Source organism: Protopterus annectens, chromosome 3.part0, assembly GCF_019279795.1.
Source record: "Protopterus annectens isolate FY-2018-M chromosome 3.part0, PAN1.0, whole genome shotgun sequence".
Lineage (NCBI taxonomy): Eukaryota > Metazoa > Chordata > Ceratodontiformes > Protopteridae > Protopterus > Protopterus annectens.
In genome coordinates, this window is record NC_056731.1 from 390,845,676 (window position 1) to 390,862,636 (window position 16,961).

A 16,961-nucleotide genomic window follows, 5' to 3' on the forward strand; every position below is an offset into this window, starting at 1 on the left:
TGGAATGTTTTCATGTTTGCTATCAGTAGACTTAAAATGAATAATAACTGTGTAAAATGCACCAGATCTACATATACATCCACAGAATGATGGCCAAGAAGCTAGAAGTTCGCTTCTATGTTGGTGACGAAGCTGTTCCTTAAGGCAGATGACTTTTGTAACTAGTGGTGTGTTAAAATGTATAACAAAGAACTAGAAAAGGTGAGGGAATAATAGAAGTGATAGAAAGAATAAAGGACTCCAGTCAGGCTTAAATAAAATTTTTTGAATAACAGCATGTGTTAGGTAAGCTGTCTAGCGTGAAGGGTCATGCATGGTACATATAATACTGTATGCCCCAGAGGCATTGGAAGGCATGAGCCTGAAATATAGGTGTCTTATAATTCTTGGGAGTGTGTTAATAGCTGAGCCATGCACAACTCAGGTGACTTTTTGTGATTATAAAATAAGAATTTGTATTTTTCTGTTCACTAAAATTTTACATGATATACATAAAAAACTTTTACATAAAGCCCTTAAACTTAATCCCCTTGTGTTACTTCAGAGTTTCAGGTGGTTTGGGACTCAAAAATGTCTGTGTAGACTGTTAAATTTGACATTACAGTTCAATGATAAAAGACTCTGTTCTGATGCATTTGATGTGTTCCTATTTAAATTTCATGGTTCTTCGTTTTATCTACCTTATCATCTTGTTATTAAAACATTTGAGAAAACAGCAATGAAGGAGATGCATGACAAAGCTAGATCTAATAAATCCAGTACATCTAATAAATTCAGTTTAACTTTTGCACTGAAATTGACATTACTAATGTCAAAAATGTCAGCCTTAAATCTATACAAGTCTGCTCTTAACTGGTTTACATTTTTCTTACATGTTCCCAACATGCTTCTCTGACAAAATAAGCAGATACTGCCGCTCTCATTTGCTTAGCAGATAGCCTTCATCGCCACTGAAAACTGGTTAATTGACACCTATTCCTCAACCCCCCCCCAAAAAAAATACTAAAGGTATTACTGCTGAATGCTAGGAGTCTAAACAAAAAACTCCACTCCCTATCTGTGCAGCCACTGAGACATGGTTTAAAGCCGCAGACAGCACACCAACAGTGCTAGGTTATAATGCCTTCTACACACTTAGGCCACCTACTTCACAGACAGGGACTAAAGGTGGAGGTGTCTCTGTTTACATCAAAGTTAAATATATTTCAAGGCTATTCAGACAGGACAATGCACTTGAGCTGCTCCATGTTCAAATCACCACAGGCAAAATCCAGTGCCACTTCCTTGCAAGCTATAGGTCCCCCTGTATGACCCAGGAAACCCATACTATGTGTTTAAACATTAGAAACACTAACCATCCAACCCAATACCATATTCATGAGTGACTTTAATTACCCCACTATTAACTGGGAATCCTATATGACACCAAACATACATGCACAGAGATTCTTGGATTTTGTAAACACAAACTCCCTGGACCAGGTAGTCAATACACCAACAAGGGGTGCAACCATGCTGGATCTGGTCCTCACTAATATGGGAGAGTGCTGCACACACCCTACTGTAATGCCTTCCCTGGTAAGGTCAGACCACAAAATGGACTCCTTTGAAGTAAAAATAAAACCTGGACCCCCCAGCTAAACCTGGAATATTCAGGAACTATTCTAAGGCTCACCCCCTGCTGTTAAGTTAAAACCTGGAAAATTTTCAAGCCATCATAAACCCTGAGAACACTGCTGCCTGTACAGAACTGTTCACAGTAACCCTGTACAAGCATGGAAATAGCTGCATAGAGGCAGCTATACACACCATGAAGAAGTACAGAACTAACTTAAAAGAACAAGCCACCCTGGTGGAATCACAAAATCAGTAGGCTGTATAATAGGAGGAAGAAAATCATGGCAAAAATTAGGAGGTGCAGCACCCAGCAGGATAAAAGCACTCTCATCAAACTAAACAAACAACTCAGAGGAAAAAAAGTCTACCAAAGCCAGCTGTGAGGCAAGTTTGGCCTCCCAGGCCAAGGACAACCACAAAGCATTCTTGTGCGCAACCTCAAAGGCAATACACAATTGTGTGCAGAGCTCATTGTAAATTGAGCCACCTGTACTGAGCCAGAAGACCTAGCAAACCTCCTGGCTGATAAATTCAACTCCAACTTTACCCCTCTCTCCCCCTCAACGTTTCCGCAGGAAATATCATCAAATATAACTTCCCCTGCTATCACTAGGGAACAGGTCCTTAATACTCTCTCTAAGACCAAGAACACTGCATCAGTGGGCCCAGACGATATCCCAGCATACCTTCTAAACAGCATGAAACATGACCTATCACGGCCTCTGGAATTACTATTTAACAGTAGCTTTCCAAACAGGTTTCTTGCCTCATGAATGGAGAAAGGCAGCAGTCATGCCTCTGCACAAAGGTGGGCCATCTACAGACCCTGGAAACTACAGACCCATAAGTCTCACTATTCTTGTATGTAAAGCCATGGAAAGAATTATCATGGAGATGATCAGTAGAGATATAGTAAACCTCCAGTCACTGGACCCAACCCAGTTTGGTTTTGTCAAGGCCAAATCATGCCTACTCAACCTGGTGGACTTCTTTGAGAAGCTCACCCAAGCAATGGATGAGGACAAAATTGTTCACACTGCCTACCTTGACCTGGCCAAGGCATTTGACACAAAACCCCACTCAGGCATTGTTGACAAACTCAAGAGGTAGGTACAAACCCATATGTCACTCTGTGGATAGCCAACTGGCTCGCAGACAGGACCCAGGAAGTTAGAATTGCGGAGTCCACCTCTGCAAAGAGGCCAGTCACATGTGGAGTCCCTCAGGGATCAGTCCTTGGACCTCTCCTTTTTGTCATTTACTTCTCAGACGTCAAGGCTAATGTCAGAGGTCTCTGACTGACTACATCTGCAGATGATTGCAAATTTGTCGTGGGAATCCTCGGTTAACCACCACGGCTTGCTCTGTGAAGGAGACAATTTAGCCGAAAGCGTTTATCAGAACAGATTTTAGCAGCTCTCTACTTGATACTCCAGCTTGGATTTTTCCAAGGGGTTTGTTTAGAACCTTGTTTATAATAAGGTGTTTTTAGCTATTTCACAAAGCAAGCCGTGGTGGTTAGCCGAGGATTCCCACAATTTATCCGATTATTTTCATCCGGTTACCTGTAGAAGTTTTAAAGTGTTTTTGCTTTCTTATGATTGCAAATTTGGAGCTGTCATTGAATCTCACACTGACACAAATGTTCTCCAGGAGGGGCTGACACAGACAAAACAACAGGTGTCAGAGCCATGGACTAAAACTAAATGCCAATAAATGCATAATAGTATCCTTTGGGAAGTCATCCATCCCTGGTAACTATCATATTGACAAACACACCCCTTAGAGTTGACCCAGTAGTCAGGGACTTATGGACACACATAGATAGTAATCTAGCCTTTGACCATCATGTGTCTACAGTGGTGAGGAAATCATTCTATATTGCACAACTTACAAACAAAGGTATGCCATCTAAGTCCAAGGAAGTCATTGTTCCACTGTTTTCGGCATTCATCAGACCTATCATTGAATACAATGCCCCCATTGGTATGTACAAAACCAGGCATATCCAACAACTGGAATGCCCACAGAGGTTTCTCACTAAAAGAATACAGAGCATAAGTAAAATGTCCTATGCAGACTGCCTCAAGGCCCTATCCCTGTAGTCTGTCTCCTACAGGCTTTTGAGGGAAGATCTATGTCTGGCATACAAGGCATAGTCAGACCCCACTCTGATGGACCTCCTGCATATCCGCAAAACAAACAGCACCAGAATTACCCATTCTAAAGACTTAAACCTTGCCTGTGATATAAATAGGTCCTGCTGGAGAGATAGGTATGTATCCCAGAGACTACCATGTCTGTGGAACAGGCTCCCTATCCATGGGATGCAGAGTTCCTCCCTAACCCAATTCAAGTGCAACTTGGACAGTTAGACGGGAAGCCAGAAATTCATCCCTGGTTTGTCACCCATGTTTCTAATGGACACAGGTGACCTGTAAATGGTTCATCTCCCAAACCCCTACTTGCACGTATCAAGAGTATCAGAACTTGTCAGAGACTTGCGATGCATGGCTAGGCTTAAAAAGGCCCTTGTGGTTGTTAGCCTAGTCAACACCTTTGAACCTACTGTTGCTATTTTTGAAGTCCCTAACATCTACCAAACATAATTTTGTCATTAAAAAGCACCATTATAGAAGCTGTTTTCCATACTAAACTGCTAAGCATAATACTTGGTAACCAACTTAAATTTGACTTGGATATTGAAAATTCCATGAACAAATGCCCCAAAAACCTGGAATGCTTTGTAGATCAAAGAGATTTCTCACCGATCCCTCCTAGGCTACACTTGTAAGCTCATATATCATTCCTTCCTTCCTTCCTTATTCTATGCTTCTGCCATTCTAACCAATCTACAGGCCCATCTTGCATCAAAACCAGAAATGTGTTATAATAAAGAGGTGAGGTTTGCAGCAAATCAGCCAGGCAGTTTGCATATTTGAATTGCACTTAGATCCTTCAACTGGCTCAAGCTACCTCCCAATCTTACATAAACCCAAATTCTGCAGGCACGCAAAATGATATACAACCCCTTAACACGTTCTTCTTCAAGCTCTCCTCTTAATAAATACCTACCTAACCAACTGGGTATGATGTTATCCAGGCTGTCATTCATCACCATAAGGTCTAGGATCTGATATCAGATCTGAGCCAGCAGCATACTACAGATGGATCCAAGGCTCTAGCTCCTCCCTCTCCCATGATGCCCCACTGCCCTCTAACCCCCAGATCTTTTTTTCTGTGTATCCTGTACAGACGCGTTTCCATTGGCTCTAGCTAAGATAAGTATTTTCATACTATTTTCTTCCAATTTCAGGGTAGTTGTTAGTGTAGTTTAGTGTTGTTAATCATGTTCTTTATAGTGTGTTACCTTCGTTCACTTAGCTTAGATCTTTACTGATAGTCTGCGTTGGGTTTTGGCACCCTTTTTCTTGTAGCTGTTAGGGCTGGACTGTTAGTTTGTTGGTGTGTCTAGTGTCTCAGTGTGATTAGTTTAGCTGTTTTGATTATGGCTGATAAGCCCTCAGGCAATGCTCCTCATGCTGTTGGAAGATGCCCAATTCCGGCTCGCACGAGGAGTGTTTGTATTGCTTGGGTGCTCCACACCCGTAGGTTGAATGCCACATTTGTGCCGCATTTAACCCAAGGGCCTTCGTGAAGCACCACAACAAACTCTTGTTAAAGGGTCTGGTTCAGGGGACACCCTTCGTTTCCCCCCCAAAGATTTCCTTTTCAGATCCAGAGAGAAAGACCTGTTCTTCCCAGCCAGCTCCATATGCTTCCTCTTCAGATCCAAAGAGTAAGATCTGTTCTTCCCAGCCAGCTCCATATAAGAAGCTGCGGCTGTCATATCCTAAATTTCTGGATCCGATCCCAGCCTGGTCTGTCTCAGATCTGAGGTCTTCAGAGCTGAGAGCCGCAGAGCTGTCTCTCTCTCTCGGATCCAGGGCCTCTCTGGATCAGAGGCCCTCGGATCCGACCAAGATCAGGCCAGCCTCGGATCTGACCATTTTGTCCAATCCATCCACTGTGTCAGCTAGGCCTTCAGGTCTAACAAGATCGCTGGATCCGACTGAAGTCTTGGAGGAGGTAGTTGTCCTATCTACCTCCAAACAGGGGCTGCAGTCAGAGCCATACCCTGGAAGATCGCAGTAGGTCAGGGAGATCTCCCTCTAAGTATACCCACTCTTCTTCCTCCTGTAGGTCTTCGAGGAGTCTCTTACCCTCAGATATGGACAGAGGAGCTTCCTCAAGGCCCAAATAGAGTTGGGGCTGCTAGCTTCTACTGCCCATCCAGCTAGGGGGGGCCTTGCCCATCCCAATTTCTCATTCTTCTCTTTCAACCTTGGTGGCTTTGGAATCTAGGAACCCAGACGCCTGCAGTCAGATTCCAGTGAGGCCAAGTATTTCTCCTTTCTCAACCCTGTCAGGGTCCCCTGGCTTATTCTGTTCCCTCAGCCTCAGAGCAGGGTGAGCCGCATACCAGAGGGGTCGATGCTGGCTCCGCATGGGGGGGATCTGGTACCGTCTTCTCAGACCTGTCTCTTCCCCCGGGCTGGTATAATTTGGGGGTTGTGATGCTGTTTCTGGACTCGTTCCTCCTCTCAGGGGGACTTCTCCCTTGGATATGGAGGATGGGCCTGCTTCCAGCCCCTCATCCTTTGTGGTAGTAGAGAGGACTTCTCCAGGACTGGAGTTTCCTCTGCCATACCTCCCTGTCCCTCCCTGCTTCTCTCTACCTCAGCTGATGTCCAGGGTAAGCCCTCCTGATCAAGCCTTCAGGGATTTCCTCTCCTCTAGGCATCCTTGCCTCTTCTGAGTCCTCCCCGGAGCCTTCTGTGGAGGAGCTGCATCATAAGCGAAAGTGCAAGAGGAGGCACTTGGATTCCCCCATGGAGTCCCTCACCGAGGACATGGACCTCGAGGAAGGAGACAGATCCCCTAGATCTCCACCCAACGATGTCTTCTTTTGAGACATCCATGAAATCTTGACGCAGAAGGATGGATGGTCTCCAAGAAGTTCCTGAAGACTCCTCTTCCAGAGACGGGGGAGAGTTTTGATGGCCTACACTGCCCTTGAGGCGGGGGGGGGGTCCTGCAAAATCAGGGTTCCCTTCTCTGAGCAGACCTATCATTGCTCCTGAAGTGTTGCCCAGCTGCTCTGGCCTGGAGGCAGTCGGATGTCACATTTCCCTGCACCCACTAGCCTGGACAAATATCGCTTCTGATCAGTGGGTGGTAAATAATATTTCCAGGGGCTATTTCATTCCCCTCCAGTATGAAGTTACCTCTCTGATCTTCCACCCATCCTGAGGGAGTTTGCGTTCAAAGAAGTTCAACAACTTCTTCTAAAAATAGCCATCCAATAAGTCCCAGCAGGACAAGGAGGATGTAGTACTTATTCTCGCTTCTTTTTAGTGCCGAAAAAAGATGGGGGACCCAAGTTCTATTTTGGATCTCAGTGAGCTCAATCTTTCTGTCAATAAGTCAAAGTTCTGGATGGTCACTTCTCAGTCCATTCGGCCCCTCTTATGCAAGGACAATTGGATGTGCTCTGTAGATCTCCAGGATGCCTACCATCACATCAACATAGACAAGCATTCCAGGAGACATCTTTACTTCCAGCCAGGAGTCAGTCATTACTATTTTAGGGCCCTATCCTTCGGTCTCACCACAGTCCCCCAGGTGTTTACCAAATGTATGGCAGTGGTAGTGGCTCACCTGTGACTGCAGGGGTTTCAGGTCTTTCTGTACCTCGACAATTGGCTCCTCATACCACCTTCAAGGCATTGACTGATACAAGCAATTCATTGTGTTCTTCCCCTCTTCCGTCAGTTGGGGATCACTGTCAATGTTACAAAATCCAATCTGATCCCCACACAACAGTTGGAATTCATAGGTGTTCAGTTAGACTCAGAGATTGCAGCTTTACCTATGTGCAGAATTCAATTGATCTGGGAACAGGTCACTTAGATCTTAGACCTTTTCACGCCCCCCACTTCACCTGGTTCTTGGGCCCTCAGATCCATGACCTTGGCCATTCATCTTGTTCTTCTGTTACAGTGGACCTTAGCAGTTCAGTGGTCGGCTCTGTTTCATCCCCTGTAAATGACCATAAAACTGACGCCCATGTGCAGACATCACCTCTGGTAGTGGCTTCAATCTCAGTATCTCAGGCCCTTTTCTCTCCCTCCACCCACAGCCACAGTGACCACGGATACCTCCCTGTTGGGGTGGGGTGGGACATTTTCAGGGGAAGACTGTCCAAGACACGTGATCCCCAGTAGAGACCAAGTTGCATATAAGCGTCCTAGAGATGAGAGCAATTCTGTCATTGCAAGCCTTCCAGGATTGCCTCCCTCTAGGGATGATTGCAATTCAGACAAAATTGTTGTGGTCTGGTATGTCAACAAGGGGAGGGGGGGGCACATTCTAACCTGTTGTGCAGAGAGGCCATGAGAGTGTGGGAATGGGTGATGTCTTCTGGACACTTCCTTCTTGCAACGCACATACTTGGGGATTACAACTTGTTGGCTGACAGGCTCAGCAGATTGATCTTGAGTCCTCACGAGTGATCAATCAGTCCTTCAGTGGCAAAGTGGATTTTCAACCATTGGGGTCAACTGTAGTGTGACCTTTTTGCCTCCCCAGCCAACCACAAATGCAGCGGGTACTTCGGCCTGTTCCCCACTCCAGGGGAGTCACCTAGGGATAGCCTAGTCCACGATTGGCCTCCGGGTCTCCTATACACCTATCCTCCTCTTCCCTTAATACCCAAGGTTCTGCAGAAAGTGCAATGCTTGAGGACATCCCTTATCCTTATTACCCCTTTCTAGCCTCGTCAACCATGGTTGCCCGTCATCAAGTCTCATCTGAAGTATCCATCATGGGTACTTTATCCCCGTCAGGATCTGATTTCCCATCCATTGGGGCTTCCTCTCCCAAACCTTTGGACCCTTTGTCTAACTGCATGGTTTCTTGAGTTCCAGAGATTATAAAACAGTCCAGGCTAGCGTCTCCCATTAAATGTGTCATTCTAGCCTCCAAGAAATCCTCCACTAGTAAGATTTATAGTGGTAAGTGGTAAAGGTTTTCTATCTATCTGGACCCCTTTCCTGCTTCAGTTTCAGATATACTTTTGTTCTTGTCCGCCTTTTTCCAAGCAGGAGCAAGTTTGTCTGCCATCAACCTTCACTTGGTGGCAATTTCTAACTTTCACGATAACTCTGCAATCTCTGACTAGAAGTCCTTTTGAACCGGCTAGTTCCTACAGTGTCATGTTCCTGTCTTGGAAGATGGCCTTCCTGGTGGCTATTATGTCAGCTAGGAGGGTCTCAGAACTGGAAGCCCTTACCATTACTACTACTCACATGATTTTTCACAAGGACAGAGTCTCTCTCAGGATGAATCCTTCTTTCTTGCCCAAGATTGCTTCTGAATCTACTCGGAACCAATGTATTCAGTGTCCTTTGTTTTTCCTCAACTATTCCAACAAAGGAGAGTACATTCTACATACCTTGGACGTATGCTGACAGTTACGGTCCTACCTGCTTAGGACCAAAGGGTTTTGTAAGTCAAAACAGTTTTTGTGGCCTTTTCCCCTAGTAGACTCAGTCTTCCAGTTTCTAAGGTCACTATTTCTAGATGGATCTCTAGCTGTCTCTCCACTGTCTACTACCGTAGCCACCTTGAGGTTGCAGGAAGAATCAAGACTCATTCTACAAGGTCTGTAGCAACTCCTTCAGCCTTTTTGGCCAGGCTTTCTATTGATGACATTTGTGCTGCTGCCACTTGGTCTAATCCTCATACATTTGTTTTTCACTACAAGATAGATTTGATTTCTAAGAGCAGGGATTCCTTTGGCTCCACTTACTCCAGCATGTCCTTCCTTGAGGCCTTCCAGGGCAAATGGTAGCTGGGGACTCTGACCCTATGGTGATGATGACTTGGATAACATCAGATGAAGAGTTACATACTTACCATAACTTGGCATCTGTGTTATCCTACATCATCATTCATCACATTTTTCCCTCCCATTAGCTCCCTATCTTGTAGATCATGGAGGAAGTTGGAGAGTTTTCCCTCCAGTCTTGCAGGAGTAGCCTTGAGGTACATTACAGCAAACTCGATCTGGGGGTTAGAGGGCAGCAGGCCATCATGGGAGAGGGAAGAGCTAGATCCTTGGATCCATCTGTACTATGTTGTCAGCTCGGATAAGATATCGGATCCTAGACCCTATGGTGATGAATGATGACATAGGATAACACAGATGCCAAGTTATGGTAAGTACATAACTCTCTTTCACTTCACTGAAAAACAACTCCTTAGAATTTAAATACCCAAAAAATCCATCAGACATTCTGTACTCAAACTTAGTAGCTAAAGCTTGGAACAATATCCCCATGGACATTAGACTGATATCTAACACATATGATACTTAAATTAATAAAATTAAGTCTGTTATGCATGTGCTGTTTTGCTCAAATTCAGATGCATTAGTTCTTTTCTTCTGGATACTTAAGCTGTCACATTCCACAGAGGAAAGACTTTGGCACTACTCTGGGTGAACTCAAGTGCATGGCTTTTGGGACAGAGGCCACATAAATTTTATAGGCTATTTGGTCAGTTGTGGAGCAAAATGGGTGATCTATCTTGCCAGCTGCACATATAGAGAGCATTTTAGATAGGTTAGATATTGTGACCTTTCAAGAATAGGATTAGGAAACATCTTGGTGACATTAGATGAAAAAGGCTTCCAATGCTTCATACAGGCATACTGTCAAACAGTGATTAGCTATTTTTACTTTCATGGCTATTGATAAGTGTTTGATATATGTGTGAATTCATACAAACTACACAGGTAACTAGACCTCATAGTACATCTACTGGCTGTTGTTTGCTCCTGGATTGAACAATTCATTTTAACTTTTTTGTTCTCGGGTGGTCCAGACTTTCTTGGTGACCTAAGGGGAGTTTCTCAATTTTTCAGTATGCAGTAAGGGACAGTATATATTTTTCTTTATTTATAAGTTGCTCTGTGTATATTTTTGTGTTGTAATCATGTGAATTTGTAATGTTATTATCTGTTAATTTGCATCATATGCACACAATTTTTGTAGGTGCAGTGGTAGCGTTGTTGCCTCACAGCAAGAGGTTCTCCTGTTCGATTCTCGGCTGGAGTGCCTTCTGTGTGGAGTCTGCATGTCCTCCCCGCGGTTGGGTGGGCGTTCGAAAGACATGCGTAAATGGGCGTGCCTTCATTGAAGGTTGAACGTCGAGCTGGCACCTCGGCGTTTGTCAAAATCTACTGCCAATCATTAGCGGACTGGAGTTCCGCTGTGGCGACCCCTAACCAGGAAAAGCTGAAAGACAACAACAACAACACACAATTTTTGTAGGTCTAGCTGCTTTGAATTTTTTATTGTTCATTTATTTAACCAATGTTTCTGCTGTAGATTCTCATTAGGGGATTAAATTTTTTGTGTACGTAATTTGTACAATGTCACACAGAGATTAGTGTGTGTGCACACTAGAAATGCACAGAATTCATACCTCTCAGCTGTCCGGATTTTCACAGAATTTCCAGATTTTTGCCTCATACTTTTTGTCTGTTCCTCATAAAATGTGTGTTTTTCTGGCAAATCACTGAGGATTGAAGATGCTAGTGACATACATTTGAGTTTCAGATTTCATATCCTTCAGTAAATGCATGGGAACACAAACCCTTATCATTCTAGCAACTTTTCAAGTTTATAAGAGCAGTATTTAAAATTTGTCCCTATTTTTGAACCTTTGTCCCTCTATTACCTTACACTTTGTAGAGATTTCTTATGCAAAGAGTTTGAAACGTATGGCACACGTTTCATAATAGCAATTAAATTTCCCATATTGTCAATGACCACACGATGGCAGTAGAAACCAGCAATTCTATCTTTTGCATGTTTTTTTTCTTGGATCAGTATCTTTTCCTAGCATAGCTTTCAACTGTCCAGATTTTTGCCTCATATTTTTGATCTTTTCCTCATAAATTTATTTATTTTTTTGGCAAATCACTGAAGATTGAAGTCAATAAATAATGACATACATTTGAGCTTCAGACTTCATATCCTTCAGAAAGTGCATGCTAACACAAATGCTGTTATTCTAGCTACTTTCTAAGTTTACAAGAGGAATATGTAAAATTTACCCCCTATTTTTGGGCCTTTGTTCTCCCTTAGGCTTTGAACAGATTTCTTGCTTTAAGAGGTTGAGTGGCATGTTTCCTAGACGTTAAATTTATTTTCTAATATCTAGCTTGAACATTCATCATTAATATAGGATGTCATTAATACATCTGATGTTATAACTGAGGAGATACGAGCGAGCTGTTAAGTTGATATATTGATTATTCATTTCGTATATACAGATGTGTAATGGTCACTTCTGATTTTTAGTTTTAAAGGTTGGGGGTAGATGTACTTTAGATATATTGATATAGCCTGGTGTGTAAAGGCTAAACTGATCTTTTTTGGACCTTGGTCTGTGAGTTACTAGAATAAATATCACAGCTACAATTATCGGTCTCCTGTGTCGGTTTGTGAGCTGTATTTGAATTATAGAATACCCTCACTGGTAATGAAGTATGTTATTTCAGTGTAAGCCCTAACTCCCATCCCAGAGTCTGCTTCTGAAATTGCAAATTAATTTAGCAACCTCTTTTTAAAAAAATTGTCCAGCCTTGAATCCCCTCGGTGCTACTGATTATTCCCAAATAATCTGCTATTCCACTTGTCATTCATTTCTGCTCTGTATATACAGAAATTACTCAGTTTATTAAAGCCTGCCTCTCTGGTTGCCAATGAACTGTCATCTGAGTATGTAAAACTCTTAGCTGTTACTGTTGCTTTTATTGCCTTCTTTAAAATAAATAAATCAGTCAAAGAATCCCATGATATCAGAATTTTTTTTCAGTTTATTTTTCTTTCTTTACTTGTTTGGTTTTATTTTGCTTGTTTGTTAACCAGGTAAGTCCCTTGGACTGATTTGCCTTTTTCAGGGATGACCCAGGAGCACTTTCTTTTTAAGGGACTTGTTCAGAGTCACACATTAGGCAAATGAAGGTAGAAGGAATCAAACCTTGTTACCTAGGTATGGGGTGCAACTGATTAACAGGTCACAACTTTAATCCTCTACACTTAGTGGTAGTTTCTCTTTGGCAACTGTCAGACAGTATTTCGAAAGCCTCTGCTGTTGTCCTTGTACATAAAGGAGGCACAGTCAGAGAACTTACATCCTGTTTCCCTGCTCTGTCATCTAGATAGTGCTCTACAGAGAGACGTATTTAAAAACTGCTTATAGTACATCTAAAATCAAATGATGTTTTTGCCAGTGTATTCATCATGATTTCTCTCCTGACTACAACAGTGAGACTGCCCTACTAGACTTCACAGAATTTGTCGGGGGGGGCTGATAAAAGGAAAAGAAGCTGTTAACTCAGTCTTCTTAGATCTATCTAAAGCCTTTGAGACTGTTAATCAGTGAGATCTTACTCTGTCTGTATGTCTTGGGAGTACTGAGGTCTTTCTACTGCTGATTTTGTAAGTTACCTAGCTGATTGCACTCAGGCTGTCTGCTGGAATGAGTTGATCTCCCTTCCTAAACCTGTCTTGTGCAGTGTACCTCAGAGTTCTGTTCTTAGTTTCTTTCTTCTCAATGCCTTTAGCTGTATGCCTTCTCAAGCTTTTCCAGCACAAAACTGAATTCGCAAATAATTTTGCTCCCTCTTTTTCTGGGCAGATCTATCTCTGATTAGCTGCAGAACTGCAGTTCTGCTTCATTTAAGATTTAGTATTGGTTGAAAACGTATGTACCAAGTTTAAATGCAACTTAAACAAAGGTCAATCTTCTGATAGTCAACAATGCATCAGCCACCAAATCGGGTAACTTGCATATATTTTCTAGGAATAACTGCACCTGTAAAATGGGCATTAGTGTCAGACTGTTAGTTGTCATTGCTTATAACAACTAAAATGTGATCATAATTCTTTTGTCAGTCAGAAACTGAGCCTTCACTCTGCAGGGTCAAACCTTTCCTGACAGACCATGCTTGTAGTATACATTCAGACCAACCTGTTGACTATTAGACCAGTAATCAAGGAGCCTCAATCCTCACCACTGACACCAGTACACTGGGAGAATAGCAAGTACACACACAGTATTTCCAGATGCAGCTCTCTGCATCAAGTGCAATTTCCCTTAACACACAGAGACCATAGTCAGTCTGGGGCTGGTTTCTCCAGATCCCCAATGAGACTCTGCACTGGCACAACTATAGAGTTGAGATCTCAGCTGAGTGACCAAGCTAAAACCCCCCAGCACCCTTTCTGTCCAACCAGTGCTTAGTGTCCCTGCCCAAGTAGCTGGCACACACACTCTTTGAGGTTTACTTACATATACACACACACACCCACACACACACACACACCCACACACACACACACGCACACACACCTACCTACCTACCTGGGAAAGGCTGGCACAGGTCTGCTAGCTATGCCCCCTTGTGCCCAGACAGTAAGGTAGTTATTACTGTTAGCAGTCACTCCTTATCATCTACTTTATGCCCCTTAACAAAGGGTGTCCAGTCTTACTATGTAATATTAATATTAACATAAATGGTAGTTTGACCAAGAGCAAGGCTGTTAGGAGTGGCCCACACAGTGTCACCAAGTACTCTCAAAGCTACTGACATCAGAGTTCAAAACCACAGGAAATATTTAAAACAACATTGCAGGACAGTCTCAAATAAACAAAAAAAAAATCTCAACTAAACTTTACTATATTCCCGACTGTATCTAAGAGAATTACTATTCCCTAGTAACTTACCATTAGAGCAAGGCAGATCTGGTGAATGGATCTTCTAGTTGTTTTCAGGGTGCATGCTGAATGCTCTGTCTCACTAAGAGACTTCTCAAATTAATATCTCAAATATTACTGCTGGGATAACTTGCAGAATGACATAATTTCTTGTCATCTGACTCCTAGTTCACAGGCAAATAACCATTGATGAAGCTAGCAGTATTTAGCATCTACTTGTAAAAAGATACAGACAAGGGCTTCTCCTCTGATCTCTGGCAGATGCTGGAGTCATAAAACAATTGTATCCCTTCATGCTTTCAAGACTAGTAATTACTTCACCCTAAAGACAGTACAAAACATTTCCTAATACAGACACTGTCTCTCTTGTTGCATTGAAAACTGAAAGATACCATATTTTATGGCCTAGCCATAAAGCAATTGAATTTCAGTTATTTTTCTGAAGTTAACCTCCTGTATTACAGTTTCCACTGTTAAAATATACACATTTAAACAATTACAATAATGCATGTACATTTCTGTTCATTTCTGGTAGGGTGCACTGTGGTTACATTTCAAACAGCACTTTGCAAATACCTTCAAGCGGTTTGATATACACATGACATACAGTTCTAATATATTTGCAACACAAGCATCTTATATAAATCATTTTGATATTCACCAATGACATATAATTATTTACAAAATTCCAGCTAACTTTGCTGGCAGTATCTCCTTTTATGACAGTGATCATCATTAGATCACTGATGCAATAGCCTAAGCTATATGAATTACATCCTGCAGAGAATGTGATGGTTGGCCAGCTTCCAAAACTTTAGGACACCTTCCACAAATCTAGACTATTGATGATTTGAGCAGGTCTAGACGCAAAGCGCTTCGGAGCTTTTCTGCTGCTGAAGAGAGCTCTTCTTGCTGGCTTTCGAGGATCAGCTGTTGACTCAGGTATCGGGGAGGGGGCTTCTATATTTGTTTCTTCTGAGAAAAACAGCATTTAAGAACAGTTAAATTATTGCTAGTTTTTACTGTTTTTGAGTCAGTCCTGAAACACTCTTATCAGTTGAGCTACAATATTTTAACTGTTTTAAGTGTAAACTTTGTTTTTAACAAGTTTGCTTTACTTTTTGTTAATAATTTTTGTAAATTATTTTTGAAAGCTGGGGCAAGTGTGTTTTGTGCTTGTCACAGTAATTTTTGGAAAAAACACTATTTTATTGGTATGTGCCTTTTAACAAATATTGTTGCCATCTTTCAAACTTCTTTCTTGGCTTAACCGTGGAACAGTTTGCCAGTTCCTTGGTTCTTACTTCCTTTGGGAAAAAGAAAAAGAACATTACTAGACAGTCTTTGCCATTTAAGCAGACTGCTTCTTTTCTTCAGTTGTAGATGTACAACTCTGTTGTATCTCCTTGGCTTTCAGTGGTGTATGTCTTCTGCCCTCATGGACCAGGGGTTAGGCATGTTTTCTGTGGCTATTGGAGTCTCCTTTTTGTGGGAAAATCACTAATGTTAGTCTTGGAAGAAGGAACGAGGAACCATCTCTGACTGGCTGGACTAAGATGCCTGTTTCTTGAGATGAGGATCCTGACATGAGTCAGGCTGCTTCTATAGATATTACTTGTAAAAAGAAGCAGAAAGTTAAACATTTATTTTCCACTGTCACTGTTACCTTAAATAGAGAATATATATATTGAGCTAAGTTCATTAGTTCAGGCTTTTAACCCTTTACATTCTAGTTCTAGTGGTAAGAGAAAAATAAATTCTCAGTTTTTGAAGATTCCCAGTATGATAAACAGGGAATGGAATTGGAGGAAACAAATTGAATTACCTCTCTTCAGGAAACAGATTCTGCTTCTGAGGAAAGTATTTCTTTTGATTTTCTCTATGGAAAATTTTCCTTTTCTGAAACCACCTCTAGAATGAATCCATGTTTTTAGTGGGAACAAAATAACATTTCAGTTTCTTTAAAAAAATGTGATTTATTACAACTGGAATTTCCTTTGCCCAGTGCCATTCCTCCAGCAGTTCCATTTCTGGATGATGTTGTTATTACTGCTTACTGCCCACACTGTCCCAAGACTGTAGATAGACAGTATAAGGTTCCTCAGTCTTACAAGAACGTATTTTCCAATCCCATGTCTGACCCTGCAGTGTTTTTTTGTCAAATCCTTTTGCAGCTAAACGTTCAATAAATGCTAATCCCTTTCCTTGGGAAATTTTTTGTTTGGTTTGGGGAAAAAGAGTGAATTCTACTGCCACTCTTATTTTCGGAATTCTTAATTGTCAAGCTCATGTTAAAGTTTTTGCTTGCTTTGTTTAAGGATATGAGGAACATAACTGCCACTTTTCCTTTATTTAAGAGTAAATTGCCTCTAAATGCTCTTATTGCTTCTGTTTCTCAAGTAACCAAACATTCTTTGAAGTGTTTTTATGACTTAGTTGATGCCTTTTCCAGAGCAGCAGCTACTGGGTCTCTTATAAGAATATCTGCA

At 42.0% G+C, this 16,961-nt stretch overlaps 1 protein-coding gene across 2 annotated transcripts in view; it reads left to right on the forward strand.

Annotated features, from left to right (window-relative positions):
- Positions 1-16,961, forward strand: part of VPS41 (VPS41 subunit of HOPS complex) — a 2,347,711-nt gene that overhangs the window by 2,054,410 nt on the left and 276,340 nt on the right. The gene's annotated exons all lie outside the window — the stretch shown is intronic.